The sequence below is a fragment of the Neofelis nebulosa genome, chromosome 15 (genome assembly GCF_028018385.1).
Source record: "Neofelis nebulosa isolate mNeoNeb1 chromosome 15, mNeoNeb1.pri, whole genome shotgun sequence".
In the NCBI taxonomy this organism is placed as follows: Eukaryota; Metazoa; Chordata; class Mammalia; order Carnivora; family Felidae; genus Neofelis; species Neofelis nebulosa.
The window spans coordinates 5994807-6005117 of NC_080796.1; the positions used below are offsets into that span (position 1 = coordinate 5994807).

The window sequence follows — 10311 nt, forward strand, 5'->3', positions numbered from 1 at the left end:
GCGCGCTTTGTCTTGTGGGGATGGATGTATATCCTTCATCACGTTCTCAAAAGGAGCCACAACTGAAATAAGGTTAAGAATCACTGACCTCCGGGTGAGGTTCAGAAAAACAAGACAAACCAAACCAAAACAAACCCGGAGAGCCCAAGAGCAAAGCCCACAGTTCACACAAAGACAGTCACAGGGTGGGTGGAGGGGACCACACAATAAAGGTGCTGAAGCATTAAACTAGCAAATAGCTGTGCAGAAGCAGAGAGAGCCGTCAGTCCCCACCAGACAGGGTTTGCATATTGTGGATGCTCTGAGCTCAGTTTGCCAGAATTGATTTTTTCGAGTCAGGCTCCCAAATCATTCGGGTCAAGACTGTCCTCCCAAGCCCTTGGAGAAAGGGAGAAAGCCCGCGTGGACCGCAGGTGGGGAAACAGTCCAGCCAGGAGGGAAAGGTTGCTGGGGGGACGTGGCCTGGAACAATGCCAGGCTTAAACCTTATGGAGGCATGAGACAGGGCACCCATTGTTTGGATCATTTCAAGCCTTTTCAGTTTGTTTGTGGTGTGCCTAGAAGCCGTCCTTCCCAAGTGGCACCTTTTCTTGAGGGATGGGTCTCAGGAACCTGGAGGGGGAAGGGGAGGAGAAGGATTCACCTCCCCCTGGGCTCACCTCCCCCTGGATTCACCTCCCCCTAGATTCACCCCCCACCGCCCTGGATTCACCTCCCCCCGGACTCATCTGCCCTGGATTCACCTCTCCCTAGATTCACCTCCCCTTGACTCACCTGCCCCGAGATTCACCTCCCCCTGGACTCACCTCCCCCTGGATTCACCTCCCCCTGGACTCACCTCCCCCTGGGTTCACCTCCCTCTTGGCTCACCTCTCCCTGGACTCACCTGCCCCTAGATTCACCTCCCCCTGGATTCACCTCCCCCTGGATTCACCTCCCCCTGGACTCACCTCCCCCTGGGTTCACCTCCCTCTTGGCTCACCTCTCCCTGGACTCACCTGCCCCTAGAGTCACTTCCCCCTGGATTCACCTCCCCCTGGATTCACCTCCCCCTGGATTCACCTCTCCCTGGACTCACCTGCCCCTAGATTCACCTCCCCCTGGACTCACCTCCCCCTGGACTCACCTCCCCTTGGACTCACCTGCCCCTGGATTCACCTCCCCCTGGACTCACCTCCCCCTGGATTCACCTCCCCATGGACTCACCTGCCCCTAGATGCACCTCCCCCTGGACTCACCTCCCCCTAGCACCTCACTGCTGATTATCTCTTGTTTCTGGTTCTCCTGGCATTTTCGTAGCCCTGAACTTGGAGCACTCGCCTCTCTTCTCCCACCACCTTATCCTTCTTCCTCCGAGTTTGACTTTTGTAGTAAGAGGAATAGGTTACATTTGCATTTTTCAGACCCCTTTGGAGGAACGACCCTTGCGTGAAACACTAGTGTATTGAGCTTCCCTGCTGTGAACTTGTACAAAACTAATCATCTTGAGGACCAACTTCTAGTACGTGCTGTGTATTTATACACCTTTGTAGCATAATTTTTTAAAAAGTAGTAGGATGAACTGACAACGTTGGGGTCCAATTAGAGTTTATTTGCATCACAAGTGACCTGGCCCAAAGGCTCACCTACTGTCAAGCAAGCAGTAGGCAACGGCGGCAGGTGAAAGCAGCAGGTGGTGAAGGTGACAGGTGAACAAGGCGGCAGGTGAACAAGGCAGCAGGTGAAGGTCTCTACGCCTCTGTCCGTTCTGAGTTGCTCTTACTCGATCAGTTCATTTACTTGTTCATTAACTGAACACATAGTGGGCACCGGAGTCCTCTTTTTGGGGTATATTTCCTGCCTTTCAGGGATGGAAGATTCCTGCAAGGAGAGACAAGTATGTAACTGTGTGAGGTGGTGCACAGGGGGGCTATTGACTCATCAGGTATGAAGTCTCCCATTGGCCTAGAGGACATGACTCGTTTCCTCTCTATGAAGTCACATCTGGGAGGGGCTTGAGGGTCGAGTAGGGATGTGTGGTGGAGGGAGAGGCAGAAGGAGAACATTCCAGTGCCGAGAAAAACACATGAAGACACTCAATAAGAAAAGACTGGGAAGACAGTGGTGCTAGAAAGTCCATCCCTCGGAACCTTCTAGCAAGGAAGTAGATTTTGTCAGAGGGGTGAGGAGACAGGTAACGATGGGTAGTAGAGAGGGAAAAAGTGGAGGGTGAGTCTGCAAAGATAGCTGGAGGTTCCTAGTAGGAAAACCCATATCTGCTACACAATTGCATTTTATCCCCAAAGCAACATGAGGATAACAGCGTTTTCAAGTGTAGCAATGATGGCCATCACATGTTTCATTTTGTCCTAAGTACTTGTCTACATTAACTTATTTAGACCTTATACCAATTTTATGAGATAGGTACTATCGTTGTCCCCATTTGAAGATAATGAAACCAAAGCACAGAGAGGTTAACCAAATTACGAGGGCCACACAGCTAGTAAGTGATGAAGCTGTGTGAATTAGTTAAGAGAGATTTGGACAAATACCGGACAGCAATTGCTGTGTGTCCCAAGCTAGTGGCAAGGAATCCAGTCTGGAGGATGTTATAGCAATCCAAAAAAGGGATCTTGTGTCGAGACAGAGCTAAGATGTAAAAGTGCATCAAAAGTATTCTGTGTGGGGGCACCTTGGGCTCAGTAGGTTAGCACTCGACTTTGGCTCAGGTCATGGTCTTGCGGTTCATGGATGGAGCCTCACGTCAGGCTCTGTGCGGACAGCTCGAAGACTGGAGCCTGCCCCCTCTCCTGTTGTGCTCTCTCTCTCTCTCTCTCTCAAAAATAAATAAACATTTAAAAAAAGTATTCTGTGTCAAAATCCTGTCTCTCCTCTGCTTGTTACCGGACCCAAAGCAGTCTGAGTTTTCCAGGATGACTTCATCATAGATTAAAGCTTTGATATGGGGCGCCTGGGTGGCGCAGTCGGTTAAGCGTCCGACTTCAGCCAGGTCACGATCTCGCGGTCCGTGAGTTCGAGCCCCGCGTCCGGCTCTGGGCTGATGGCTCGGAGCCTGGAGCCTGTTTCCGGTTCTGTGTCTCCCTCTCTCTCTGCCCCTCCCCCGTTCATGCTATGTCTCTCTCTGTCCCAAAAATAAATAAAAAACGTTGAAAAAAAAAATTAAAAAAAAAAAAAAAAAAAAAAAAAAAAAAAGCTTTGATAAAGAATGTCGACTGAACCTGGGTGAGCATTGACTCTTGATTTTGGCTCAGGTCATGATCCCAGGGTCATGGGATGGAGCCCCAAATTGGGCTCCTTGCTGAGTGTGGACCCTGCTCGAGATCCTCTCTCTCTCTCTCTCTCTCTCTCTCTCCCGCAGCCCCACTCCCTGGCTCACACACACTCTCTCTAAAAAAATAAAAAAATAAAATACAAAAATAAAGTGGGGTGTGGTATTTCCTTAGTGCATGAATATAAAAGAAAAGATGTTCTTTTATAGGGGTTCAGGCAGGGGGTGCTGCTCACAAGGAGACCTTGCATTTGCTCTGCCGAAGAAGGTGGCTTTCTGAGAGCTTAATGAGCAAGTTGGGGTTGGATGTCACGCCTTCAGGCACTGGTCTCAATTTACTTAGCTGGTGCATAGAGAGGATATTTTTGCCTTATTCGTTCGACAAACCTTGTTTGGGCACTGTCACCTGCTGGGATTGTGCTGAGTGCTTGCAATCGGAGCCAAATAAAACGTGGTTGGTGACTTCAGGAAAGTTCTCTCTGGCCCCTTTATCAGTCAAGCTCCAGCCAGGAATAAGAAGCAACACCAGTTATGCTAACGAAGAGGAATTTGTGCAGGGGGTTGGTTTCCTGGGCGATGGGCATCTGGGCAGGCAAGGGAGGCATGGCTGGGAAACCAGGCAACACGAGTGAAGCACGAGGCCGGGGAGCAGGGTCGAACCTGGGAACCCGTCCCAACAGCCATTGCCAAGGCGAAGGGTCACCCCAGGTGATGTGACAGAGGAGGAGGCAAGTCCTGTCAGCCTCCAGGCTGCAGTCTTCCCTCATGACCCCTGCGATGCCCCCGGTGGGGGCGGGGGGCAGTGTGCAGAGGGGAAGAGTCTGCAGGGCTGAGGCGGGGAGACAGAAAGGCCAGCAAATCAGTCATTCTGGAAGAGAGTCCAGTCTGGGTCTGAGCTGGAACCGAAACATGCCTGAGCTGCAGGCCTCCGAGTTGGAACGTCCAGAATTTGACTCTCTTGCACCCGCCTTGGGGCCTTTGCCCGGGGGGGTTCCTTCTGTCTTGGAACACTTTTCCCCAGCCCTTTTGTTTTCACTTTTTTAAAGCCTCTGCCCCAAAGTCCCGTCTTGATGATTGTAATCGAAACCCTACCACTGCCCCCATTCTTTTATCTTGCCTTATTTTTTCCTAGAATATTTATCATGGTGGAAAATAAACATGTCACGTTATAACAAATAAACATTTGTCATCATGTTGCAATTTCACATATTCATTTATTGCTTTCTTGTTAATTTTTGGGCGCCCCCCCCCCCCCGCCTCTTTGGAACACATAATCCTCCTGGGTGGGAATTGTTGTCTCTTGTTTCCCCACGGGCCGAGAGCAGTCGATGCCATCCGGATAGCTGTTGAACGAACACGGGAATGAGGGGATGCTTAGCTGAGGAAGAATAAGAAGGTTGTGTGGGGCAAAAGGCTAATAAAACTAGTAAGAAAAGACTCATAAGGAAAGTGCTGTGTCTGTCGAGATACCTGATTGCTCTCCCATGTAGGAAGGAGCAGCCGCAGGAAGAAAATGCAGGAGGTGTGTCGCAAACAGTATCTACAAGGTGAGCCCAGGTGCCAAAGCGGATCAGGGCTGGGGACAGGACACCTGCCAGCGACTCCACATCGAGGCCTTGGACATTGTAGGTACACAGGTTTCTGGCCAGGCCAGCGGCACGGTCTCATAAACCGTGCGCGCTTGGGTTTGTTGGAGCGAACGATGAAGAAGGTGTGAAAGGGGAGGGCTCGGCGGAGGCCACCCCTCTTTGTAAATGCAGAGCCAGTGTTCCGTTTGCCAGAGATCCTTCCAACATTCTTTGGGCCACACTCCGCTAATATGAAAATTCTACCGGACTGCCACGAGGAAAAAAGAGTGAAAGATACAGAACACGACTCAAAGAAAAGAAAAGAAAAGAAACAACAGCCCACTACAGAAAAGTACTTTGAAAGTACCTGCGGTGAAGCGAGAAGTGTGGCTCAACGGCACCTCCTGCTTTGTTCTCAGGTAAAATCCCAGACCCCTGCACCTGTAAGTTATTCCCCACAACCATGTGGACATCATCTCAGCCTCTCTGATTCAGTCCTAAGCACTGTCCATTTAATTTTTTTAAATGTTTTCATTTATTTTTGAGACAGAGACAGAGCGTGAGCAGGGGAGGGGCAGAGAGAGAGAGGGAGACACAGAATCCGAAGCAGGCTCCGGGCTCCGAGCTGTCAGCACAGAGCCCGACACGGGGCTCGAATCCATGAATGGTGAGATCATGACCTGAGCTGAAGTCTGATGCTCAACCGGCTGAGCCCCCCAGGCGCCCCTCCATTTAATTTTTAACAAAACCCTTCGCACATCTGTGGTCTTGCTTTCTGTTTCTGTTTCTCATCGTAACACGTCAAGGAAAGTGTACAAAGACGCATAGTGTCGACACAGTATATTGATAGCCCAAAGTTCTATGCATACTTCTGTAGGAGGAAAAAGTTGTATTGCTGTATTTAAGGAACCTTTCTTTTAGAAAGGTTTACGGAATGTTGCTTATGTGCAATGGGGTTGCCAGATTTAGTAAATAAAAATACAGGATGCTCAGTTAAATTTGAACTTCAGATCAACAGTAAATACTTTCTTACTACGTCCCATGCAATGTTTGGGATGTACTCTTGATTTAGGTGGGCCAGGTCCCAGGACCCAGAGGGGACCCCACAGGACCAGCCAAGAGGGTCTGTGGCTGCATGCGGGATGGAAATCAGATGCCAGCCAGGAGGCAATGAGGGCAGAATCTACCGAATAACGCCAAGTGGTGTGAGTATAGTAGGCAGAGCGTCTGGGAGACTCAGATGGAAGGGAGTCTCCCCACCACTTGGGGTTGGGGGTTTATACTGGAAAGGGGTCCAGGGTAAATGTTCTTTCAGGAATCCAGGGTGGGGTCCAATTGAAAGCAAGTGGCAGGTGAACAGCAGGTGTTGTAACATAAATCACTGAAGCTGGGGGCGGGGGGGGGGGGTACTGATGCCAGTGTCAGCCGAGTTTGACAGACACAGAGCTGGAACAGGCTTGGGGGCCCGTCTCTTACGTTATCAGGTGTCGGGGGCCTAGGACGAAACACAGAGAACGATGAAGTTCTTACTCCCCGCCTTGGGGTGGGAACATAGCTTTTTCGGTTACTCAGATACAAGGTGAAATATGGCGCATGAGTAAGTGGGGCCTCGCAGAGAAACAGATGGAGCCCGTCGTTCAGCTTCCCTACCTTATTTGTACTGAAAATAATAGGACATTCCAAGTTTACTGGGCAGCCTGCGTTTTATCTGGCAACTCAATATTTGCAATGTGGTCTGTCTCAGGATAGAAACACAGGAGAATCAGAAAAAACTCTAGGCTTCTTCCACGCCTACTCAAGGCAGATATAACCACCCTGTACTGTGCTTGATTTCAAATGTTTTTAAGAGTGTGCTAACTGCACAGGAAGTGACTTCTTACTAACTAATGAGGATCCTGTTACAGAGAAGGTGTATTCCTTCTCTTTAAGGCTTACATCCACTGTTTTTACAAGTTAAGTTTTGCCTTGACCTTCCCAGCCTGTAGTTAATTTCTTCATAGGAAATTAAGTTTGTATCACCGAGACTCAGAGCTGAAAATTCATTTTATTGTCTACCTGGTGGTTAGATTTGCAAGTCGGGAGCAGTGCTGTGTGTCTATTTCAGTTACCCATCCTTGAATGAAACCTGTATTCAAGAGGAAAGGCTTGCTTTCTGGCCCCTGTTGAGGTTTAGCAGGTGAAGCTTTCTCTGGCTTGAGCATTTCTGCTTAGCGGTGATGTTAGGAGGAAAACACGGGGAGGCTCGCGCACCAATCAGGTGTGTGGATTGCTCGCTGGTTTTGCAGAAAGACAAACAAGGTTTGGCATTTGCAGTTACGAACTTGTATACAAGCCCTTCAGAACACACCCACACAAACTGTTCAGTTAAGGAGTACCACGCCAAATTTCCCTGTTGTTTTACAGGTGGAACTTCACTGGTGTAGGCCTTAAAGAGGTCTGAAATAGAAGTATCTGATTATTATACGACGTGTCCCTGTGGAAATCACATTTCATTTGAATTCCACAAGAGAAAAGAGGTGAACAAACCCTATGTTATTTCTACTCGCAAGTGTTTACTTGCAGAGGATATATGAACCCATGTTGAACATATTTCCATGGGATGCAACACGGACAAACCTACCCTGAAAGTGGATTTAGGGGAGGTGGGGGAAATGGAGAGATGCTGTTTCCACGGGTGTTGAGTTTCAGCCTGGGGAGATGAGAAAGTTCTGGGGAGGGACGGGAGTGATGGGTATACGCACCGCAGTGTGCGTTTGGACGTAGCCAAAATGGCAAATTTTATGTTTTATATATTTTACCACAATAACGAATTAGACCAGAATACCAAAAGTTACATTTTTTTTTTAACGTTTTTATTTATTTTTGAGACAGAGAGAGACAGAGCATGAAGGGGGGAGGGGCAGAGAGAGAAGGAGACACAGAATTGGAAGCAGGCTCCAGGCTCTGAGTCATCAGCCCAGAGCCCGACGCGGGGCTCAAACCCACGGACCGCGAGATGGTGACCTGAGCTGAAGTCAGACGCTTAACCGACTGCGCCACCCAGGCGCCCCCCAAAAGTTACATTTTTAAGTATTCTGGGTAACCTGAAACATTTCTGGGGCGGCTACCCTTTTAGGAAGAAAGCACCACCTTAAACGTAGTTAGGAGTCATCTTTCACGTTCAGTGATACTGTTGGATCATAGGAGATTGGGATCTTCACAAAAGCACCTTGCATACGGGGCCTTGCAGCAGTTGGGAATTATTAACTGGAGAGCCCTGGCTGACCTTAACTACCACTCAGTACATAATCTTTAATTAATATAACTCTACACTAAGTGGTTAGCGTTCCAAGGAACATGCTGCCGTGACTGCCTCCAAGTAGACTGGTTCACTGTGCCACGTGACTACATTAGTGTGTGTCCAAACGGTGGAAGGCACACTTGCGGACCTGCGGCTGCCGTGGCCCTTGGTGATGCTGGTTGTTTACGAACAAATTTTTATGTTTATGAACAAATAAGCATAAGGAAAACACCCAGGTATGAATGGGAGTGTAGAAAGTGTAAGTAAACTTTTAAACTAACCTTATTAGCTCTGCTAATTTACCCACTTATCTGTCAGAGCCAGGTGGTGAGTAAGGAGGGAACAAAAAGTATTTTTCCTTAAAACGTTTTCTCCCAGGTCTGAATACAACTACACAGCGGTCATGATTTTGCAAAGGCTGATGCCGAAGGCCAGGTGGCGGGTGGGAGGGAGCTCAGCAGCACACTAGGGGGCCTCACAGGGGTCTGGGGGGGTACCGCACTCCCTCCACACCAGAAAAATTGGGGAGCCCACTGGGAGGGAGATCAATAGTCCTGTCTCTGGGACCACTGAACTCCATCCAGGTGGACTCTCTTCCTCCCCTGTGCGTAACAAGGAATTTGGAATAGGCCATTTCCCAAGTCTCCTTCCAGATTTATATGCTGATTATACAATTTGCCCCACCCGCCAGCCCCATAATAACTGAGGCAGTTTTCCTGATGGGACCAGGCAGCAGTGGCCCTCCTCTCCTTGGCCTGGAAGGACATGCTGACTCCAGAGCTCTGGTGACAAGAGATGGATGCTGTAGAGTGAGCAGGGGACTAGTGTCTTAGGGAGTGGTGTCGTTTCACTGGGAACAGGAACCGACTACAACTAACCCGAGTAACACGGGGACTTTACCGGAAGGACACAGAATTTTCAGAATTTAAGGACAGGAAGTTGAGCTGGACCTCACAAGGGACTGGAAATCCAATGCTGGAAAGCTGGGCACAAAGATGGAACACCGCTCCGATAACTCGGTCTTCCCTTCTCCCCTCTTTCCTCTAGTATCTCCTGCTTTTGTTCCACCAGCTCCAACACCCTGCTCATGCCTAGAACCTAATTCCAGGTTTACAGGGCATTTCTATCTCAACATGAAAGAGACCAACTGCAGCTCCACTGGTGACCAAAACCCATGCTGCAGAGACTCTCAGCTGTTTGGGTTTGAGACAGATCGACTTCAGTTTGCTATGCCAGTGAGTATGGAGCACGTGGCTCAGTGCCCACTCAGCAGGGGCTCTGGGAGCAGATGCCCTTGAACAAGGACGTGCTATGCATACACTCCTCAAGCTTACTTCGGTTGCAAGCAGAAGCCTTCCCTGGCTCGTCAAGCAAAAGAATGTTTTGGAAATACACAGGGATTATCACCTGTAATCAAAGGAGGCAGGGCAGGTCCTGGTCCTCAGCAAACGGTGTTAACAGACCTTTTCTTTAGGGTACAGCCATTTATGTGACTGTTCTAAGGGCTACCTTCTGTGTTTTCCTGTGCCATATGTTAAATTCCTGGAGGTGCGGGAAGACCATGAAGGGCCTGGTTTAGGATGTGTCCATTTCTGGACTCATCTGTTTTACAGGGACATGACCAACCTGTCCCACTTTTCCTAGGACCATCCCAGTGTTTTAAGTGCCAAAATTCTAGTGTCCTGGGATCCCCCTCAGTCCTGGGCAAACCAGGACACTTGGTCACCTAAGAACATGGTCACTTGTACATGGTATATGGTCCTTTGAGGGGACCTCTCTATTTATTAGGGGCATCTCTACCACAAGCAAAGAATTGTGGTGAGCTATATGGAAACATTTCATGACATTTCGCGGAGTGCCTGTTACATTCTACTTCTTGATGGGGGGGGGTGGTGCACGCATGTGTGTACACACACAAACACAGGCGCGCACACACGCTCTTCCCAGTCTCTCAAGGCCACACCTCTCCACTACATGATTTGGTGATGTCACGCACCACCACAAAGCGACTGCTAACCTCCCCAACGTGGGCAAGCGGGAAGCTGTACCCTTCTACTGGGTGCAGGGCTGATGTCGTGCCCTGCAGGCACAGACTGTCTACATGTTGTCCATTCTTCCTTCTCTGCTGTTGACAATCCTATCTGTACCTCTCACAACATAACCCCAGAGCGAGAGAAAAAAATTGTCATACCTTT

At 49.2% G+C, this 10311-nt stretch overlaps 1 long non-coding RNA gene across 1 annotated transcript; it reads right to left on the reverse strand.

Moving 5' to 3' along the window:
* Positions 1-1570: 1570 nt before the first annotated feature.
* LOC131495973 (uncharacterized) lies at positions 1571-3975 on the reverse strand. The gene is made up of 2 exons (XR_009254229.1): positions 3656-3975; positions 1571-1860 (listed from the first exon to the last, which is right to left on the reverse strand). It is a non-coding gene; the product is annotated as an uncharacterized LOC131495973 (long non-coding RNA).
* Positions 3976-10311: the final 6336 nt, after the last annotated feature.